This window comes from Manis javanica, chromosome 10 (assembly GCF_040802235.1).
Source record: "Manis javanica isolate MJ-LG chromosome 10, MJ_LKY, whole genome shotgun sequence".
In the NCBI taxonomy this organism is placed as follows: Eukaryota; Metazoa; Chordata; class Mammalia; order Pholidota; family Manidae; genus Manis; species Manis javanica.
In genome coordinates, this window is record NC_133165.1 from 39741830 (window position 1) to 39764225 (window position 22396).

General features: G+C 47.1%; 1 protein-coding gene and 1 long non-coding RNA gene across 6 annotated transcripts in view; one reads left to right on the forward strand and one right to left on the reverse strand.

The window, feature by feature from the left end:
* Positions 1-1979, reverse strand: part of LOC118969229 (uncharacterized) — a 41116-nt gene extending 39137 nt beyond the window's left edge. For both annotated transcript variants that reach the window (XR_005057173.2, XR_005057174.2), the window contains exon 1: positions 1778-1979. This is a non-coding gene — a long non-coding RNA (uncharacterized lncRNA). The remainder of the gene's footprint in view (positions 1-1777) is intronic.
* Positions 1-22396, forward strand: part of AUTS2 (activator of transcription and developmental regulator AUTS2) — a 1201476-nt gene that overhangs the window by 1033551 nt on the left and 145529 nt on the right. The gene's annotated exons all lie outside the window — the stretch shown is intronic.

The window sequence follows — 22396 nt, forward strand, 5'->3', positions numbered from 1 at the left end:
GCACCACCCAGAAGACCTGCATTTCAACCATGTTCAAGGCCCAGAGACCTGGCATACCATTTGCATCAAAGCCAGATCCTAGTCTGGTGATTATGCAATCAGAGACTTGTGTCCAGTATCATTTGTAACATATCCCTTAGAAAAGAGATTATTGGTGGGAGGTCAACAAACCTTATGTATTTTTAGCAATGCTTTATTTTTCTCCCCAATACCCAAGTGCTATTTAGTCTCTACAACAACTAAGAAAGCCAGTGAGGACTGTTCTGCTCACTGAGTGGATGCAAAAGTTGAGTTCCCTCGGTGGGATCAGACTGTAGATCCAGGGCTGCCACGGTGAATACCCCCATTGCAGGGACTTGCTCCCCTCGAACTGTTCTGCTCTCTCCACAGTAACCACTGGCTACTTTAAAATCTCCGCTGTCACTTTCTGGAGAAAGCAAAGCCTCAGCCCCTGAGCAGAAGGCCTCAGTCCACAGGCTGGCAGGGTAGGTGCAGCATCACAGAACATGGCTGGCCCGGGCAGCCATTGATTATGTGACCTTTAGTGTCGAGGTAGAAGGAGGATGGAGTTGGGCCAGTGATCCTTACAGTCAGAAGAGAAAAAACATCCCATGCCCCAATTTACTCATCTCCTTCCAGACTTCCCCCTAGGGGGTCTCTGACTAGGGCCGACAGATAGGGGAGGCACCTCCAGATGACTTCTCCACTTTGACCCTGGCCTGTGCTCTGTTCTCCTTATGTGACCACTCTTTAGGGCAGTGGTTCTCACTTGAGTATGCACCAGAATCACCTGGAGAGTCTGGAAAAACACAGATTGCTAGGCCCATCCCTGGAGTTTCTGACTCAGCAAGTCTGGGGTTGGGCCCAAGAATTTGTATTTCTAGCAAGTTTCAGGGACCACACTTTGAGAACCTGTCCTATGATGAAATTGGCTAGCAGGTCTTGATCCCTGCTCAGAAACATGCCAGGATGGTTCAGATGCTGAGCTCTGCAAATTCAAATACCAAACATGAGACAACCATGCTGCAGGCCCTTCTCGATTTGTGCACTCAAAGACCACAGAGAAAAGCTAGCAGCTCTCCAGTCCTGAGCCCGAGGAAAGCTCTCTGCAGCTTTCTGCTTCTCTCTATCCCACTTTAATAATTTCCTTCTGTTTCTGTGGTTGGAGATTGCACAAGCCAGACTAGACACAATGAGTAGAGTGGATAGTGGGGGCGGATGAGTGTGATGATTTTGGTGAGAGATAAACATGTCCAGAAACACCAAAACAGGGTGAGCCATAGGAATCATTGCTAGCTGCTCTGTGGGCGGATGTGTAAAGCTGGCACTGAAGCAGCCCTCTCACGGGCCTGCCACTATTTGCAAGAACGTCATCCTTAGCCACTTGTTTCTGGCTGGTTCCTCCAGGAATCCCCCCTCTTCAGCATACCTCTTTGGTAAAGGAGAACTGAGGCATCATGGCTGAAAGTCAGTAATTAGAAAATTAAGTTTGCATTACCACTGTCCCTAGGGTATGGCAGGGAGGGCATGGGCAAGGAAGTTTCTGAACCATTCCCAGCCTCATTTCTTAATGTGTAAGATGGAGATAATACTCTCTGCTTTATCAGCCTCTCAGGTTGTGGGTGGACCTCACTGCACGTATCCGTGTTCTGCTGTGCATTCCTGGGATGTCTCTGAGCTTAGGGCTCTCTGCAAGGAAGGTAGCCACAGGGCAGCCCTGATACTGGGTAGAAATTCTGGGAGCAGAAGGCCCTCGCCCGGCTCTCCAGTCACTCACCTTCACAAGCCTTCCATCTTCCTTCCATCTTCAATTTCCTTCTCTGTACCATGAAGTGAGAGTAGACCCTTCATTCTTAACATCTGCTGGTTGTAAATGGCTTGAGCCCATGTCAACTGGAAGATTCAAATAGAGACTGTGACGTCTGAAACCCAACAGCAAGGAGTGTTTCTTCCAAACCACCCAGTCTGGATGGGTGGGGCCCTTCTGTGGTTCCAGGCACCGACCGCTGCCCTGTCACGCTGCGCCCAGCCTCAGCGCTGCCCTGACACCCGCGCCCGGCGCCTGCCGGGCCCCGGGCGGCCGCGATGCCGCGTCGTCAGCACCAGCGCGCACTGAGCATCCGCGGCCGCCAGCCCCCGCGCCGGCACGCCCGGGCGCGCGCCGCAGCCAATCCGCGTGTGCACTGCGGGTGACCTCCCCCGGGCCCGGAATAAATTGTCAAGTTTCACACGGCGGGTTTTCACTCTTCTGCGCTAGTTAGGAGAGCCGGGCCTGAGGAGCGCCGAGGTCGCGGGCGGACGGCGGGCCTGGGAGGGGCGGGGGTCCACGCCCCGCCACCAGCCTCCGGAGCCGGCCGCAGAAGCCCGCTCTCCAGCGCGCCGCGGAGGCCCGGGCCGGGAGAGGCCGGGCACGCTGGCCTCGGCGGGGGCGCGGCGCACCTGCTGCCCTGGGCCCCTGGGCTCGGGTCTCCCGTGGCCGAGATGCAGCAGATGCCTCCCCTACCGCCCGCCCGCAGCCCGCAGATGCGTCTTTCCTGGAGACTCTGAACTTTGGAATCCGGAGACGGCTTTTGTTTTTGCGTAGTCTTCAGCTCGTCTTTGGCTTTGGGTTTCTCTGACTACCTGGATACGCCTTTCCTTTGTGGGTAAGTCCCGTGGATCGCAGGCAGCACTGACCAATCCCGGGGAACGGCAGCCTTTAAAATCCTCAGCCTGGAGTAGCCTGGGGCTGGAGAAGAGGACTCCACTCCTGACCACGTAAGGGCTCTCCGATGACACCTTTCCTCTGATGGAGAGAAATATAATTTCATGGCAGAATTTTCTTTAAGCACATTGTCTGATTGGGTTGGCAATTACTAACCAGGAAAATGAGTAGCAATTAGGAATTCAGTAATAAATGGAAGTCTATTGTCCTAATTGAGTGGAATTACTGACAGGTAATGGCAACACTGAATTTTCAGTTAAATTAAGAGTTTATATAATTATAGGGCACTTCTTATTTCTTGTGGGAGCCATGGGGTAGGAATTAAATCACCAGTGCGATGGGTAAGAAACCCATTTAACGGATAAGTAACCAATGGGTTGAAATAAATGTGGGTTCTGCGCTCAAGTGAACTGAACTTAGATAAATTCCCGAGAAGGGGATGTGCCAGCTTGGGCCAAGCAGGACTTTCTTTCAGCTGCTTATTCCTGTCCCATACAAATCTGAACGGTTTAGCAATTATTAGGTAATCTCTGCCTCTGGCACTGGGACATCAATCAGGCTGTCGCAAAGACAGCAAAGCTCAGCCCTCGCCTGCAGGGGGACTGGCCCGGATCCGTGCTCTCCGTAACTGTGTTTTCCACATTCCCCAAGAATGAAATGAGTGGGTCATTTTGAGAGCCTTTTGCTGTCTGGGGTTTCTGTATCAAAAATCTCATGACTGAGCTGTTCAGCTGTAAATATTGACTGCTGAAGAGGCTGAGCCAGCATCACTGAAGCAGCCCACAGCAGAGTGAGCGTGTAGGTGTAGAATTTGTTTGAGAACTAATCTGTAATTATAAAGATGTTATTTTCCTCTTTGGTGGTGTGTTGTTTCCTTTACTATTATGTTCTCATGAAATTGTTCCCCTTGTGGGAAGTGGTGAAACTGGAGAGAAATTCCTTCTCAGAGAGTAATTTTCATGTATTTTTCGGAGGTTTCTGGGAATCCTTTTAACCCTGCTTTGGGATGCATGTGTTTATTTGTGTAAGAAGCTCCAGCAGATTTGGAAATCAGTAGATGTCAAGTATACTGGTAAATAATCAGCACCTCAAATAATATTTATTTGTACCTTGACTTCTTTTTCCTGCTTACACAAGGACTGGATTTTTCAAAAGCAAGGACTACCTTCTCCTGAGAGCTCCCGTATCATAAAGTGGGCTCAGGAGCACCATTAAAGTCGCATTTCACTCAGAAAGAGAGAGCAAATGGCAGGGACTAAGCAAGGCATTTGTAATCCTGCATGGGTTTTAAAGTTTGCAAAGCACTTGGGAACTTCCTCTTAATTCCCCATTGTTAATGAGAGAAAGTGGGTCTGGAAGATGTTCGCTGTGTGTGTGTGCCTCCCAGCCTCAGCCCTTCCAGGTGCCTCGCAGGTGTCTGGGGACAGAGCAGTGACATGACTTGTTACTGTCCGGAATTTTAGGGACTTACCTACTCTGGTTTTTCCTTTGTCCCCTAGCCCAGTTTTGTCATTACTGCCATGAAAATCTAACAAAACTGTGGAAAACACATGGTGTCCCTCCAGCACCGCAGCTTCCAAGCAGCGGCTCACTTTATCGGTTTGCTGCTCCATTTTCGTGTTCTCCCGGAGACACAGCGGACTCCTTTTATCTTTCCACAGATTGTACAATGGACAGATTCTTGAACATACAACATGGATGGAAATTTGAGACTTGGGACATGCAAGAATGACAAGTTGTCAAGTTTCATAACTTCCCTTGCGTTAATTATTCAAGATGACCACTTCATATTGTCCCTTCTTCCTAGGCTTTCACTGTTCCTTCACATATCTGCTTACTAACTGTTACACTAGCTAGATGCTGTAAGAAAGAAGGTCAAGGACAGCTGTTCCCTCAGAAATGCTGCCCTGGTTTAGTCTACTCTAGGAGGCTCTTTCTGACCAATGGGTGTTAGTGTAATGCCCTGAAGGTTTCCTTGTATGATAATGTCATTAAGATTGGGTTCCAAATTCTCTTTTTTATATATATACATATATATATATATCTGCTTGGAGTCTGTCACCCACGCACTTATCTAAAATCAGCCTGACCTGATAGAAAAGCTGAAAGACACGTTATGGAGCTCCCAGTGAGTTAGGAACAGATTCAGGTCAGAAACAGATTACAAACTTTTAATGAAATAGTCTGCCTTGGGAACAAGACCCAAACTGGCCTGTGGGCTCTTAGAATATGCTGTCAGCTTGCAGACAAAACGCACTGGAAAAGATAGCAGTCCCAACTCCCACCTCTACGTTTTTTTCATCTTCCTTCCCACTCAGTCTTCAGTTCTCTGGATATGCTGTGTGGTGGCTATCAGTCACCACTTGTCTGCTGCTTACACAATGCAGATGACTCACTGCTGCCCAAGTAGGGCCTTGAAGCCATAGTGTAACAACAGAGCATAGAAGGAAGTCACCTCAAATTGGTCTAGGTCCCTGGCTAAGGGGATTAGCTACTGAAAGTACCTGAAAGGCCTTGTCGGAACACTCACCCAGAACCCAGTTCCTTGGCCTGGATCTCAAGGACAGCATAATGCCAGTGCCTTTTATGATCTAGAAAAAGAGATGCCTTTCTCCATTTACACCTGCGCTGGTGGCTCATAGAGTCTTCTCACCATGGAATCAGAAGCATACCTTGAGGTCCTGTAGGCTTTGCATCGCCCAGGAGCTTGTCACAAATGCTGAACCTCAAATCCATCGCCCCCTGATTTTTGGATCCAAATCTGCATTTTAACAAGATCCCCCGATGATTTGTGTGCTTTATGACAGGTTGGCTTCTCCTCTGGCTCAGGGGGAGTTTAGCAATCAGAGCATTCGTTTAGGAGTGCCCTTAGGATCAACACCTGTGAGAGGGAGGAGGCAAGGGCAGAGGCAGGTAGGCGGAGGGAAGAATCAAGCTGAAATACAGGCCTGGGGACAGGCGTCACTGACTGCGCAGGGAGCTCCAGAGCTAGACTGGCCTTTAGACCTGTGCCATGTTGGGCAGCAATGGTCAGGCCTTTATGTACCTGCTGTCAGCACTCCTAGAAGCTGAGCGACAAGGTGGACAGGCCCACCACACAGATGGAAGCAGTACTCAAGGCTAGGGGTTCTCAAAACATGGTTCCAGACCAGTAGATGCAAATTCCTGAGCCCCACCCCAGACCTGCTGGATCAGAGGCTGTCCGGGCAGCACCCAGCAGCCTGTGTCTAAACAAGTTCTCCCAGTGACAGCTGCATGCTCAAGTGTGAGAACTGCTGCTCTAAGGCAGCCTTTTTTTGTTTGTTTTGTTTTTTAATAGAAGCTTTACTGAGAAGTGATCACATTCTATCTCAATAATAAAGTTCACCACTTTAAAGTGTACAAGTCAGTAATGTTTAGTGTACTCACAAGGTTGTACAACCATCACCACTAGTTCCAGAACATTTTCATCCCCTACCAAGAAACCCTGTGCCCACTCATGGTTGCTCTCTGCACCCCCTCTCCCAAGTGTGGTAACCACCAATCTTTCTGTCTCGGTAGATTTGCCTATTCTAGACACTTCAGAGAAATAGAATCATACCGTATGTGACCTTAATGTCTGTTTTCTTTCATTTAGCATAATGTCCTTGAGGTTCATTCATACTGCAGTGTTTATCAATCAGTACTTCATCTTTTTAAGTAGATAAATGATGTTGCATTGTATGGATATACCACGTCTTATTTATTAGTTGACAAACATTTGTGTTGTTTCTACTCTTTGGCTCTTGCAAAGAATGCTACTCTGAACACTCATGTACAAGTTGTTATGTGGACATATCTTTAAAGACCTAGGAGTAGAACTGCTTGGTGATGATAACTCTTTGTTTAGCTTTCAAAGAAAGTCCAGACTGTTTTCCAGAGTGGCTACCCCATTGTACGTTACCATCAGCAGTGGATCAGAGTTTCAGTTTCTCCATGGCCTCTCCAACACTTGTTATTGTCTGTCTTTTTAGTATAGTCATCCTAGTGAGAGTGAAGTAGTATCTCATTGTGGTTTTTTTCATGTTTCCCTAATGAAATATGATAGTGAGCATCTTTTTATGTGCTCACAGGTCATTTTTATATCAGCTTTGAAGAAATGTCTATTGAGGTCCTTTGTAGGGCAGCCCTTTACTTCTTAAGGAGTCCTTCAGGATGTGCTATTTGTCTAGTTCTGTGCAGTTGCTTCAGGATTTCTAAAATAAGCCTAATACGTGGCATTTAACCCTGGAAAGTTCCAATGAGATGAGGGACAGTAAAAGAAGAGGACAAGAGAGCCCACTGTCAAGGGCTAAGCTGAAGAGATTCACATTCTACAACAATTTATGTGAAGACCTAGTTGTGGTTTTGTGGAAGCTAAGGACTGCTGGGAAGGTGAAGCATTGAGAAGACAAGGAAAGGGAAGAGAGAGAGTCCTTAGCCAGCCTTCCACACCGCACATGGTTTTATGGGTTGCCCACCCCTGTAAGAGGAACTCAAAGCCCAGATTTCTTTCAGGATTATGCTCCCTACCAGTTTTAGGAAGGTAAAGTGATTCTTCTCTTCTCTCATCTGGAAAAAGGCTACTTGTCTCCCCTATTTACCAACAGTTCTAAAAGTCAGTTATAATATTCTGTGAGTGCTTGAAGAATGTGATTCACTCTATATCACAGGAGAGAAAAAAAGTTTTTAGGTGTCCCTAAAGAGTCTCTGATTCCCTATTAGCAGATCTCATGCCAGGACCCTCTCAACCCCCCCGGGACAGCCACCTCTCTCAAGGTACCTAAGACTCTCAGATGAGCCCTCATAGCTTCCAGGCAGCTTGTCTTTACAATTGCAATACACCTTGAATGTTGAATATTTGAGCAACAGAATCTCAGAGCACAGGTGTTTAAAGCAAACCCTTTGTCTTGCCCTCAGCCAGCACCTGTGCACCTGTGATGACAAGACCACTACCTCAGACGTGTGCCAGGCTGTGTCACTCACTAAGTGCTCTCTCAGCCTGTGCAGGGAGGAAACCCAGGCTCCAAGACAGCACTTGATTAGTCACAGATTAAATGGTGGCATGACCAGGATTTGACCCCTGGCCCATCAATCCCTGGCCCAGTATCCCTACTTTACAGGCTGCTAAGGATTAATGATGGGATGTTTTGGTTCTCGGTCTATAAATGGATCCTCTCCCAGGAGGCTCAGGGTCTCATGATACCAAGGGTTCGTGTTTGTTTGGTGTTGGCACTGTGTGTGCTCCATTGTAGTAATATATTCCCCTCGCTATGAGATCACCCTTGGTCTCATTGAAGGAAAGTGTTTCAACAGTATGCACTGAGGTTGAAGCATTCGGGCATTTCCTGAATGTGCGTCAATTCTCAGTTTTGTCCAGGAGCCCTTCAACTGGCTGGGTAATAATTAGAGTTATTTGCGTTACTGTTTCTTGAACACAATCAACACAAAACTCTGGCACTGCAGAATTCAAAGAGTGATTTGTGTACTCAGTAGCCCACTGAGTCATGAGTCAATGAGACCATGACTTTCTTTCATCTGTCCCCAGCTGAACTCTCGCAAATGTGCCTTGTCTTATATAAGGATGTGTCCTAAAAAGCCACATGTGGGCCAGGTTTGAGTCATTTGAACCCAAACTTAAATTCCCTAGGGGTGCATGTTTAAGAAAAGCAAATCCTCTGTTAAAATACAGAATGGCATTGTGAAACCTCTACCTCTAAACATTCATTTTTTCTGTGAATGAAAAATTTTACATACTTCTTCCTTTAAAGCTAGTTCCATCACTGCAGAGTGTGTCATCACTCTCATCTAGTTTCTGGAGAACAGGATTACAAAGGCTCTTTGGATTCCTAGACACAGAGTGGAGGTAGAAGGATGGGGAAAAGTGGCACTTTACCTATTTTCCCATTTTTTTCCTTTTTTTTAAGTGCTAAGCAGGCAGGAAAGATGAAATCTGCAAGTTTCTCGGTATTGTTTGGGGTCACGAGTTTTGCAACAAAAATTTCTTCATCTACACTCTTCCCAGGATCTGTGTGCCAGGCGTGCAGTCCATCTTTGGCTCATGAACCTGACTGATTAAACTCTGTCAGAGCCACACCTTTGAAGAGGCTGTTCAGCCACATTCGCCCACCAGGGGAAGCGCTGCAGATTAGAAAATACAGACTGAAGGCTCCTGCAGCATCTCTGGGGGTGGTGCTTGGCCCTCTGTGGGGTGCGCTCTGCTCTCCTGCTCCCCAGGACTGAGAGACGCTGTGTCAGTGGTTCGAGGGCAAATGCCTCCAGACTAGGAACGTGCTGTCATGGTAAGACATACTCAACCATCTCAGCCACTGCCTTCCAGGTAACACACGGGCAAGGCCCTGGCCCTCTCGGGGGGGGGGCCTGCAACTGTCGTTTCTCCTGCCACTGAAAGAGAAAGAGCAAGAAAGAAGACACTTCATTGTTAGGGAAATGATTTTTCCAATAGTTTAAATGACTGCTTTCTTAATGAGGAAATATGCGTTTAATGATACCCAGCCTCCACCCCCCTGCCCCCCACCCCACACTCCCCCCTCCACACCCGCGTGCCTCTGAAGCAGGGAGAATAATAACTAGTACTTAGTGAGGCAGGTGTGTTAGCATATTTGGCATGTTCTCCCACAAAAACTCCATGGGAGAGGCATATGGGATCAGTGAGGTGACTTTGTCCAGGCAGGCCTGCTGTGCCACAGGGGCCACTGTGAAATGTGTAGCGTGTGTCTCAGAGTTCAGCAAGGCCCTCAGTAATTACCAGCTAAATTAATGAATGGCTGAACCTCTTGAGACAGTTTTGTTCCTCTTGATGGTCATTTTTGGTGGTGTGTTCCTCTGCACAGAATGACATTTATCACTTACATTTTATACTTGCACAGAATAAAACTTTGTGGATATTGCTCTGTCCATTTTCATTCTGTACCACAGGTGGTGATGGGCTCAGGAGGGACAGGCACCAAGGGCTAGCACCACCAGGTGTGCCCTAGTGACCGGATGCTGTGGCCCCTCCTGCTCTGTGCAGCTGTACTCCTTCTCTGGGCGATGTCAGGGCAGTTCTGTGGAGTGGGTGCACGGTCCAGTTGCTATCATTTAAAGGCTCTTCCTGCTCTGAGTCTTCATTTTCAAAGCATGTAAAGACTTTAGCACAGCATTTTCCATTTTTCACTAACACTAAACTTATAGACAGTAATGTGTCTTCTTTAAAATGGCATAAAACAGCATTTGCCCTTGAGCTGTTCTCCGTTTGACAACCCTTGGAAATAACTGGGAAGTCATTGTCTGTTCTTGGTTCTTGACACTGGCTAACCACCTGCTGCTAAATGAGATGAATTGAAATAATGACCTGGGAACTGGAATAGTATGGTATTGATGTTCACAAGCCAATAAGCCAACAGGTACTAGAATAGATGCCATACATGGAAAATGCATTGAACAGCACAAACATTGTAATCAAGTCATATTTACTTCCAGATACTCCTGGCACTGTGCCCTACAAGCAGTGGTTTGTTCTTGCTGTTCCTCTGTCCCTCGTTTCCTCCCTCCCTTGTTTTCCTTCATGTAAACATGAAAACTTGGATGGAAATCTACTTCATATACCATATCTAGACTATTTCTAATAAATAGTGGAAAATTAGTGTTTGTCTGAGGTCTGCTTTCTCATAAAAGCTTACTGAGCACCAGGTAAGATTATCAGAAGAGGCAATTATACTATCTCCAGATCTTTAAAAGTGAGTCTCATCTAGATCTGATGGCTATAAGGGGTTCTACTTGAAGCATATGGGATTAACTATATTTAGGATTTAGAGTCCCTGCCACTCCAATCATCTCTAATTTTTAAAACAAAAATTACTTTTACAGCCTATGAATAATTATGTTTGTGATATGGTTCTTGATTTTGAAGCTTTATTCATATATTCAGTCAGGAAACATTTGCTGAGCCCCTTCTACATGCAGGCAGTATGTTAGGAACTGAGGGTATAGTAAGTGGTAAAGAAAATAGACACAGCTTTCTACCCTCACAAAGTTTATGTTCTGTAGTGCAATGTACATAAGCTTTTCAAAATCTTCCATTTTTTTGTTGGACAACCTGTCATTCTTACGTATTTATACGGATATATTTTCCATTCTTGGTTAGGTCCAAGGGCCCCTCTGCAGGTGGCCTGCTTCTTAGAGCAAGAAAGTGCTGCTCTTAGCAGTGCTCTGTTGGGAGGCAGAGAGGGGTTACAGGGTTAGCATTCCCCTTGGTAGATGCGTGGAAGTAGCCCCAGGTAAGAAGACCATGGAGTGGAGTCAGTGAATCTTCAGTGCTGACAGAATGCTCTTTTTAAAAAATATGTATGTCTCTGTGTTGGCTGTATGATCAGTTGAAGCCTGTGAGCAAAATCTGTTGAGAGAAGCCTATGGGGAAAAGGAGCCTGTGAAGGTGTATGATGGGAGGATACAGAGCAGTCGGGTAGGAAGCAGGGAGGTGCCAGGCGTTGGACAAGCCGAGAACAAACAAGATGCATATCAATCCCTTTACCAGAGACTTGTATTTAGAAAACAAAGGAAATATCTGATGGAAATCTGTTTATGCATCATGAAAGTAAATTGTAGGAGGTCTGCTGCTGTCTGCATTCATTTAAAGTTAAGTCAGTCCCTTCATGGAAGGAATTCTGCGTGTGAAATGTTGGTGATTAGTGTGTTAATGCTAAAAAACTAAAAACCTTTATTTGTACAAATAGGACTTCCATGAAGACTTGAGTGAGAACTTGTACATGTGCCCCCAGCACCATACAGGGGGTACCTGTCTCACTGAACCCTTGCCAACCTGGAGCACTTTCGCCTTTGTCAGCTATTCTTTGACAGTTTGACGGACAAAGCTAGTGTCCTGTTCTTTTGTCTTGGAGGTTTTAAAATGCCACTTCCCATAGCATGGAAATGATTCTCTGAGTCTATAATGCCTCCTCTAGAAGAATATACCCCATTTTCTAGTTTCTTATTGGGATAACTTCTCCAAAGGGACCTCCCCTACTTAGGAAAAATAAGGTCAGTAAATGCATCCCTAGGTGGGATAGCCTGATGAAAGGGAGGCATATCTCAGAGCTTCCCTGCCCCACATCTCGGGTTGTATGTGGGGTGGGGGAACCTGGTGTGGGTCCCAGTGGGGGTGATTAGACAGTTCCCTGGTATATTGTTTCATGGAAAAAGTGGACATGGATAAGAAGGCTAGTTGATGTCTAATATCCATTCTCCCTCTGTTCCTCATTAATGCAAACAGTGATTTTTAGTCAGGCAAATGGTCCAACCACATAGAATAACAACTACATTTCATAGCCTCCCTTGCAGCAAGGTGCTGCTGTATAACTAAATTCTGGCTACTGGGTATTAACGGAAGAGTGAAGGGCTGCCTGTAGGGTAGATCCTTAAAGGTCCAGGGCATGCCCACCTAGAATGTGGACATAAGGTTGGGTCTGTAGCCTGTCATGGGCCACGATGTGGCTTTGGGGATAGAAGGCAATAAAGGCAGAAATAACAGTGTATCTACAAAGACCCTGTATCCCTGACATTAGAGAGTGCCATACCAGCCCTAGACTGCCTACCTTGGGACATTGACTTGAGAGAGAGAATTCTTGTTTAAGCCATTATTATTTTAGGTTGTCTGTCTCCTGCAACCAAATTTAATCCTAACCAACCCAGTGGGGAAATGGCTCTAAAAGGAGCTATCATTCACCTTCCTGTGTCTCTAATATTTGGAAGTCATTTCTTGTATTTTAAGTCTTTTTGTTAGAATTACAGTCACAATGGATGACGATCTGTACTTAACTGTGAAGTATAGAAAAGTACTACAGGAGCACAAAGGAATACAAATCTCATACTGACTCATTAGAATGTACTCTAGCATTTACCAAAATGCCACTCAAGACCTTTTGCATAATAAAAAAAAGGTAATTACTAATTAGTCTGTCGTGTGGGCAACCAAACCATCCTCATATAGTGACTTCTGTGATGTACTGAGATCACATTCATTAAAGCAATAATGTTTTCTACAAAGGAAGCCTTACAAATGGGCTTTCTTTCAGGATTTCTCTGAATATACAGATAATAAATTTAAACTCTGTGGCATATATGTGTGTGTGCGTGCATGCATTTTTATAGATAGATAGATAGATAGATAGATAGATAGATAGATAGATAGATAGATAGGTTGTTACACTTAAAGTAGCAGAAAATATTTGCTCTTGACTGTAGTAAGGGGACAGATGACCCCAAGTTATTAGCTGCTAACAGGCCTTTGTAATTTTGGGTAAATGGGAAAAGTACCATAGGCTTCTTAATTATACACAGAATACATAATTAGAAAATTTCTGTGTTCAGACTATCTCAGCATCAGAATTGACTGTGCAATTGTCTACTAATTATGTTTTTAGCGGATACAAAATATTGGAAGGAATCGCCAGGCTTCGGTAGTAGAGGGAGCCCCTGTAAGAAGAGCTGCCTGCTGCATCTGACATCTTGAGCTGTGGTTGCTCAGACCCCTGGTACAGGAAGAGGAATGGTTAGCAGAATGGGATTTTAGATGTAGAAATCAGCTCTTCTCAGTCTGAGAGTCAGAGTGTTTCACTGCTGGATGTGAATCTTGGAGATAATTAGCACTGCCCTCTAAGTTGGGGAAAGAGGCCCAAGGGATCTAACAAGACCTTGCCAAGGTCACATAGATCTGGAGCAGCACAGGCTGGAACCCAGACTTCAGTTCACTCCCCATTACTCTTGCTGACATACAACATGCCCTTCTGTTTCGAGGACTGGCAAATATCATACTTGCCAATATATGTGCCTTCATTTTTTATTAAGAGGTTAAAAACAAACACAGTGAAATGGTGTCCTACAGAAACCTCTTCCAAGCAGGTCAGGATTTATTTCTTCTCTTATTTTATTTATGTATTTATTTTAACAGAGGGTATACCCCAAAATGGAAAATGAAAGGAACAGATTGCTTAGCCCCTCACGCCACTGCCCTGGTGGTGGGTCATGAGTGCTGTAGAAAATGAGGGCAGCGCTGGTTAGTCCCGGGTGGAGTGCCTGCCTCTTTAAGAGCTTTCTGGGCAGTCTGAGCTGGGGAGGCAGCAGGGTGGTGCATCACAGAGCTGGCTGCCCCAGAGACTTTCTTCCTCGCTTGGGTGCATTATCATAAAAAGTGATTTAGACTGGAGCTGATTGATGCAAATGGCCCTATGTTCTTTCCTATCATTAGCGGCCTCTTTCAGTGGCCAGAGGCAGTGATTAAAGCTGTCATTTGGAGCTGCTCATTAAAGACAAGCCCCAGAATAGCAATAGGAAAAGAGGTTGGAGAGGCATGTATATGTGTGTGTGTGTGTTTATATGTGTCTACATATGTGTGTGTATGTGTGTACATATGTGTATGCATATATGTGTGTATCTGTATATATGTGTGTGTGTGTGTGTGTGTACGTGTGTATATGTATGCGTGTGTGTGTGTGTGTGTGTGTGTGTGTGTTTTCCTTTTAACTGTGCATCATCCTGTTCCAGATCGAACCACTGAAATCAAGGCTGTAGAGACATATTTCCAAAGAGAATATAGAATGCTCTGTTGCAAGTAATAATAGATTTGGGGGAGTGTCACAGTAGATTCTGATGACAGCTTGCCTACATATTATGAAAGGAGATGAGATGGGTATTGTGTTAGGTGGGTTTTGTTAGGGTTTGATCCTGGTGAGAACTAATTAAGTGTCCCTATCCCAGGCTGGGAACATCAGAGGTCGGCCACAGAGGAGCAGAAAGGAGGACTGCCAATGGTAGTTGGCCTCAATACATCCCGCTGTGACAGTGGTGACCCAGGGATATCCAGGAGGAAGACAGCAGGCAGGGGGCTCTCTCCTGAGCTCAGAGGATGCAGATTCATGGACGACAGTTACAGGGAGGTGGGCATGTGCAGGCCCCCAAACAGGAGAATGGAAGAGGAAAGGAACAAAGCAAAGATCCATGCCTGGAGGAAGACAGATTGATCAGAAGACAATCTCTGTGGCTCCCTGGAGTGCTCTAGTCAGGGCCACAGGACTGGCCAATCACCTGGGAGTAAAACTGGGCTCTGTTGGGCACCTGCCTGTTCCATCAGCCTGCAGTCACATCCGTGTGCATGCCAGGTTTAGCTTAGTGTCCAAGTGGTGCTTGTAAGAGACCAAATTTCCTCAAAGGCTTTTTGTCTAGGCTCCACGTGAGGTCTACCACCCTTAAAACAGCAGCTGGATTGTTGAGTGGCTGCTGAACATGGGACCAGACTGTAAAAGTGAAGCTAGGGAAGAAGCCACCTTAGATTCTTGAAGTGAACTAGTTTCAGGTCACAGATGCCACTGGCCAGATAGGCCTGCACATCCTCCCTGGTCAGGTGACGTTTAACTGGCCAAATCCCACCAAACTTTTATAGAAGCTCATCTACAGCTCTCAAAAATTCCTCTGGGAGAAAAAAAATATGAAATTGTCAATTTAATTTCTCAGTCTAATGAACTGGTCTTACACATAAAAATTTAAATAACCTTTTTTTTTAGGAACGTGGAGACTAACAGCAGTTATGCCATGACCATGGTCTCCATGACAACCCCTTGGCTATGGCGGCTCATGTGACTCAGCAGTCACAGGCCCTTGAAATGAAGCAAAGGAAAGTTTTAGTTTCTCTTTGGTAATTTAGTGGACCCTAGGGGCTCCCTTGATGGGGCTAAGTGGAGACTGTAGAGGGTTATCACCAGTGTAGACCGCAAAGCAGGGGTTGGAATATGCTTCAGAGAGAACTTCCTTGTCACCTTCCAGCCAGTTGCTGGCTTCGAAGGTGTGGCCTCTGTCCTCCTCTCTGCTGCGCTCCCTCCCCCTTCTCAGCCAGGGTCTGGCGCATCAGGGCCTATTAGTACTGGAGCTGGGCTGTGATGTTCCTCTCCTCAGGGAGCAGGCAGCAGAACTGAACAAAGTCACTAGTAATCTGTGCTTACAGCCTCACCCCTGGGGAGAAAGCCTAGCCAGCTGGCACTCTCAAGCTGAGCACATTCACTTCCCCTGGCAGGGGTCCAGAGGCCAGCCGGCGGCAGGGCCAACCTGCACCAGACCCCGGGCCGCCCAGCTTGGGATCACATGCACTGCGCACTGCCTTCCAGACTGGACACAGGCTGAACTCACAGATCTGACACTGCAGCTCTTCTGCCTGGCCCTTTCCAGGCAGCCAGTGTGGCTTCTAGAAATGAAAGTGATGGCTGAAGAAAACTGGCTGCGTGGGGAGCCATACAGGACCATCCCCCCACGCCTTTCTGTGTTCTCCAGGCTCTCGGTCAGGGACACAGTGGCACGTTCTTATGAGTTCATTCCCCTGGAGTGGGAAGGGAGTTTGTACATCTGCCTGGGACAGTGGGGTAGGTAGTAGGTGGCAGGGATGAGGAAGGGGCAGTGAGAAGCCTGGGAATCGTGGATGTGTGTACACTTGTTAGAAAATGCCAGCAGGGAAAAAATGAATGGTTGAAACCTCTTTGTATCCTAAACTTGATGGGTTTCCTGCCCAGGGATACCCTCCCTGCACACTGATTGTCGAAGTGAGAATTCCCTTGTCTGAGCCAGAGTCCTGCAGCAAGGTCCTGAAAGTTCCCTCAGTCACTGCCCTGCTCACTGAGGTTTGTGAAGAGTCTAGAGTTTTCTCAGTCAAAATGGCTTAGGATTTTTTAGGATTCTCAGGCTTAGGACCTTCCTGGCCAGTCTACCAGAAAGATGCCTTGCCAAGTTTGTGGCTTTTCTAGGAAGAACACACAGCAAGCATTTATTCTGCTTTGGAGCCTTCCAGACACCATCCAGACACATACATGGCACAGGCAGACCCTAATGGGGCTGTTCTTACCAGCCCTAACAAAAAACTGGGGGTAAGGCCAGAGGGCACTGGGTTCTGTTGGAAAGTTCTCTTTTACTGGAAGGTATTTGATGGAGGGATTTCTCCAGAGAGACTTTTTCTCTTTTAGAAAGACGTGAATGGAATGGCTTCTATAAATCTTCAAATTTTCCCTGTTCCATTCATCTGAGTCCACTGAAGTGACGCAAACAACCCCAGTGTAATTGCCAACATTTAACGGGCACAGTCTCTGTTCTAGGTGCTGCATGAACTCCACACAGGTGTCATGTATTCCCAGAGGTAGTGCAGGGGGGAGGTGGGGCATCAGCCCCCTCTGGCAGGTGAGGACACTGCCCTAAGAGCCTTCTCATCATCATGTGGCTACCCTGCGGAGGACCTAGGTTCTGATCCCGAGTGCCAGCCACTTGCCCATGACTGGTCAGGGAGGTGTCATCCAGCTCTAGCAGCTGACAGGGCTGGCATCACTGCTAGGGGCACCTCGTACCCCATTATAGACTGTAGCTCTAATGTTACATTTGCAGCGGATGATCTGATGACTCAGTTCTGCAAGGGCAAGGTCATGTCTGGTTTGTCTGTTCTCGATCCCTGGTGTCTAAAGGGCGCCCTGCACACAGTGTGTGCTCAGTGCATAGTCGCCACACGGAGAAGCAAACCAACGAGTTGTCAGGGTTAAAATCACATGCCTTCAGAATAAGTAAACATGTTTTCTGCACCCAAGATATTTTCCTCAAAATATTGTATAAAATGAAATTTTTTAACTTTGTAGAAACTCGAGCACGTTTTTAGGCTGAGCAATAGGAATTATTGGAGAGGGACTATGGTATTATTGATGAAACAAGGTCCCAGAGGAGACCTTAAGGGAAAGGGTCAAGAGCAGAGAAGAGTTTTCATTAGCAGAAAGAGGGCACTTCCTCCTTAGAGACCAGAGCTGAAGAGAGGAAAAAAGGGTACCATCAGGAGTCTTGGCTTTGTATCTCAGAGAAGTGCTTTCAGAGGCAAGTAACAGAGAGCTGGGCTAGCAGTGTCTGAACTAATGAAGGATTTGTTTTCCTCACATCGTTAGCAAGCCGCAGGCAGGCATCGGGTGTCGCTGGCTCAGGGCCTCAGCAGTAAGGACCAGCACCTTTGGAACTTCCTCAGCGCTTCCCTCATGGCCACACTCTGGCTGTTGCAACTCCTGGCATCATATCTACATTTCAGGAGAAGAAGGGTCCTGTTACACTTTTTCATCTGAAAAGTAAGAACAACCCCACTGACTTCTGCTCAGTCTCTCTGGCTGGCCAGAGTAGCAGAGGGAAGGGAGGGTGAGCATTCAGCCTCCACCAGGAAGGTGAGCAAAGGTGCCCAGAGGGTCAGACACCTGCTCTCTGCACTGCTGGTCACTTACCTCCGTTGGGGACTGGCAGACAAGGCTGGGCAGATCTCTGAGGACCCTCCCAGCTCTCAGCATCCTCCCAACCTCCCATGACCCCAGCTGCTGGAAAGGGACAGCACAGGTGGACCTGGCCCCTCCAGCAGAGTCTCCCTAGTGGAGTCAGCCTCCCCAGTGTTATTTTCTCAGTTTGTACCTTCTTTCTCCCCTGACCCTCACTAGCCAAGAGGAAGACCCTATCCACAGAGCATGCTGCGTGAGTCCTATTAAGAATTAAACTGCGATCACTAAACTCATCTGGGCCAAGGGCCTTGTTCAAAACCTGCTTTCTCTGCAAAACAAGGCCAGTGGATTAGTAGCACTCGCACTGAGTGGAGTGATTCTCATCTCTTTTTAACGCCTTTAGCAAGGGATAGAGACAGGGAGAGAGAAGGAAAGACAGGTGGGTGGGGGGGTGGAGAGAAAAAAAGAGAAACACAAATGAAGAACCAGAGTGACAGACAGGCGTCCTAGTGGCAGCCCCGCGCTTTGTCGGAACATCAGCACTGCGTTTATCAGGATTACTGGAGGGGGAGCTGGCTTTGATCCTGTTCTCCACTGGGAGAGGAAAAGCTTTATTGTACCTTTTTTAACATCTCACAGTTAGATCAGAACAGTACACCGTGTGTGTGTGAGCATGTGTGTCTGCGCACCGTGCATATGTGCCTGAGCGCGGCATTCTACTTGGGACACACCCGGTTTCTAAAACACTGCGATCAGGTGGCAATGAGGCTTCCTTACAAAGGCCAGATACAGAAGCCACCAGGCTCTCTTCAGGTCTCTCTTCCTAGCAGACTTTTTTTTTTTTTTTCGCCTCGCCCTGACTTGGATCAGCAGGATTCAATCCTGTCAAACAAATTATAGCGTCTATGAAATGGGGATATCGACATGTGTCACTTGATCTGTTTTAATAGGGACCCTGTGGGAGTTTCCTCCCTGCCCCACTGAGCTTTGTATTCTTTATGGAAAGGCAGGCAGGGAGCTGGAGGATGCTGTGGGCTTTAACCCTTTGCTGACAGCAGGTTGCCAACCTCCTGTGTGCCAGCTGCCTCCTTTTTGTCCCTCGCCATTGTTTAGGGAGTGCATGCAGCCTGCCATCCACTTCATGCTTATTATCTCACAGGAGACATGCCCACCCCAGGAGGAGGAAGAGAGAGCTATGTTTTTGAACCAGATCTTTTGATTTCCTGTCTTCCCTCTAAAATAATTAGAACAAGCACTGGTCAAGTTAAAAAAAAAAAAGAAACAGCCAGGGCAGGGAGAGGAATATATTGGGTAATCCTGGCGTTTTGTTTAAGGCGTTATTATGCTGGCTGCCATCTGACCCTGAGGAATAATCAACATTTGGGCAATGGCAGCAAGGAAGTTGGTGAGGGGAGCAGCCTGTTTGCAGGGTTCCACCTCCAGCAAGCAGAACAGGGAATTGCATGTATCGTCCTTACAAAAATTTTATTTTATCCTTTTCTCCCTTGCCCTCTTTCTCTGAGGGAGGAGCCTCCTAGTGCCTCCCTGGACTGGGACTCACAGCACCCCGGCGGGTAGTGGGGCCACAGTGCAGAGTTGGGACAGAGGACAGACATTGAAGACAGTGGCCTGGGCCTCTGCACAGCCCTGCAGCCCCTCCGCATGGAGGCCTGCAGGGGTGCAGGGCCCAAAAGTCAGTGCCCCTCCCTTCAACTTCTGTCTCAGACCGGGAGCGCCACAGGGCGAGGCAGGAGCTGCGGCTTTCTTTGCACCTTCTTTCCATCCCTTCCCTGCTTCTCTTTACCACACAGTACTGGTGCAACTCCATTTACAGAAAAGACACACTACTGAAAAACTGCATGCAGATGGAATTTTTGGCAGGAGGAATCCTGTATTCCATAGATTTCCATTGTTTAAAGTCTGACAAAATGAAGCTGAAAACATGATCTCCAGTGTACTCACTGGCATAGGAACCTGCGCTAACAGCTCCTTTTATAACGTGAGACACCCTGTAACACAACACATAGCCACCTCCGATTTACCCTTCAGGAGTGCATTGCCGAAAGCACACCCCTATATGCATGCAGTAAGCACCTCATACCCACCACCAGAAGGGAAGGGCAGGAGCTGCTCAAGGCCCCATGCTCCCCTAATTGTCCTGAACCATGACCCTTTGCGCCCTCAGGCCATTGGGCTGTTTGGGCTGGTGAGTTCATTAGGATTTTCCAGCTTTTCATTTATTTCATTGAAGCCCCAGGCAGAACTTCTGGGAGCAAGCTGATAATACATCTGCCTTTGATTCTGCTTTAGGAGAAGAACCCCCTGGGCTCCATTTCCCCCATGCATTGCTTGCTGGCACTACTTCCTGGCCTCTTGCTTGTGGTTTTGCTTTGCCTCTTGTCTCTTCTGGTGTTGGGCAAAGGGGCGAGGAGGGCGACTGGGACGTTTAGAGAAGGGTTGCCAGAAGAGGGGCTGCAGGGACAAGGCAGGGGTGGGACACCGCCTGCGATGCGGGGACAGGACAGCCCTGGAGTGCCTGAGCAGCCTCCCTGGCCCCTCGGAGTCCTGGGGTCCCTGACCCAAGGGTGTGCGCTGGGAGCTCGCCCTGGCTTTCTCCACACCTTAGTCAGTTGGTCGCTGCTGTGCCATGATTGTAGCAGGGACATCTCTTACCACCTATACCATTTTAAAGTCTTCCAAATGTTGTGCCTGGTTCCTTCCAAACTGTTCCCAGCAATTTTCTCCTCATTTGCAGGCTTCTCTAGATTAACCCAAAATGTAACCCAAAGTACAACCCTTTTCTTCCTCAGAATGACAGACCCATTAGTTTTTCTGTTTTCCATCTTCTGCCAAATTTGTTTTTTAGAAATGGGAGCTAAGGAACTGCTCCTCATCAAAGATACTAGATTGAGAAACCCAGACCTGAAAAAACTTAGCACCAGCTTCTTTTAAACATACTTGTTTTGGAGATGGATGAGCACAGAGGCAAAGGTTAAGGAGGAAGGCCCAGCACAAACCCCAGTGGACACAGTGGCCCAGCTCAGAGCTTCGCTCAGTGTCACCTAATGCTGTGAATGGACAGGATTCCTGTAGCAGAAGCTTTGTAAAGGCACGTTTAGAGCAAGTTCCTCAGGCTGACCCTGGAGCAGAGATGCCCCAGCAGCTTCATTCCTGTGCGGTCTACCACAAAGCCCTTTCTCCAAGTTCTTTTTTCAACTCAGCTTTTGACCTGTATCCCCTGGTGCCTCAGGGGTCTGCCGTTGCCTCTGTTTCGGAATTCTCACCCAGCCTGCATTAGTTTGGGCTGATGCTTTGGTTCTTCTTTAAGCAGCTTATTGTAGCTGAGCAGGACTGGTGGTCGGCCAGCTTCCACAGCTCCGTCGTCCGCATGGCGACTGCGCAGGCCCTTATTGGCGCTGCCCTCCCGCTGACTCCCAGGCCTCCTTGGAATCAAAACTCCCTCCAATCTAATCGCCAGGCTTCTATTCCATAATCCCTTCATTCACCCTTGCCAAGAATGTTCCTTAGTAATCCAAAATTACATTTGTTACTATATATGAGACTAGAAAAATGTTTGTGATTTTTTTCTGAAATCAGCTTTAATGCATTATGACAAAATGTAACTCATGTTTCTAAACATTTTATGTAACGGTTGAATCCTCTCCACTTATGGAAAAATGGATCCAGCACTCTTGGCAGCTTTCACGCATCTTCTACTGGCCTTTTTCTTTGTGGACTGAAGTTAGCTAAGGGCCAAACTTAACCAAAGTCATTGGCCATTGATAGTCTGCAATTGCAAAGGTTGTATTTTATTACCACTGCCAGAGTTAGGGGTGGGCCAAAATGATACCTAGGCATGTCAGATCTTAATCACAAGTGTTGAAAACAGAGAGGTGTTTTATTCTAGACCATTAAGGTGGGAGTTAATTACCACATTCGGATGAACTCTCTATGTCTCCTCCTGCCACAGCAATTAGGCAGAGAGGGGCTGTCTGTGTGCTTCCCAGGGCTTTACGACCATAGATTATATGGGAATTAGGAGTGGTTTGGGGAAGCATTTGGGCCTCACAGTTACCCAATACCAGGATGGTCCAACCCCAGATTTGTCAAAACCTCAACTGTTGTGTTTGGCAAACATGCTCCAAAATTTGTTTGGTTGATACTAAATAGTTTCATTTGCAGATCAGTTTATTCAAGTGCCTGGGTGGAGTCTCTGGATTCTGACTTATCCCTAAGAGGCCCTCAAGGACATCACGGAGGCTTCTCTGCTGCTGTTACAAGCACTGCCTGCTTTGACACTGCAAACCCAAGGTTCCTGCACTCAGCTTCGAGATGTGGCTCTTTAGCGTTGCTCTGTCTAATACAGTAGCCACTAACCATGCGTGGCCATTTCAGTTTAAATTTAAATCAATTAACATTAAGTAAAATC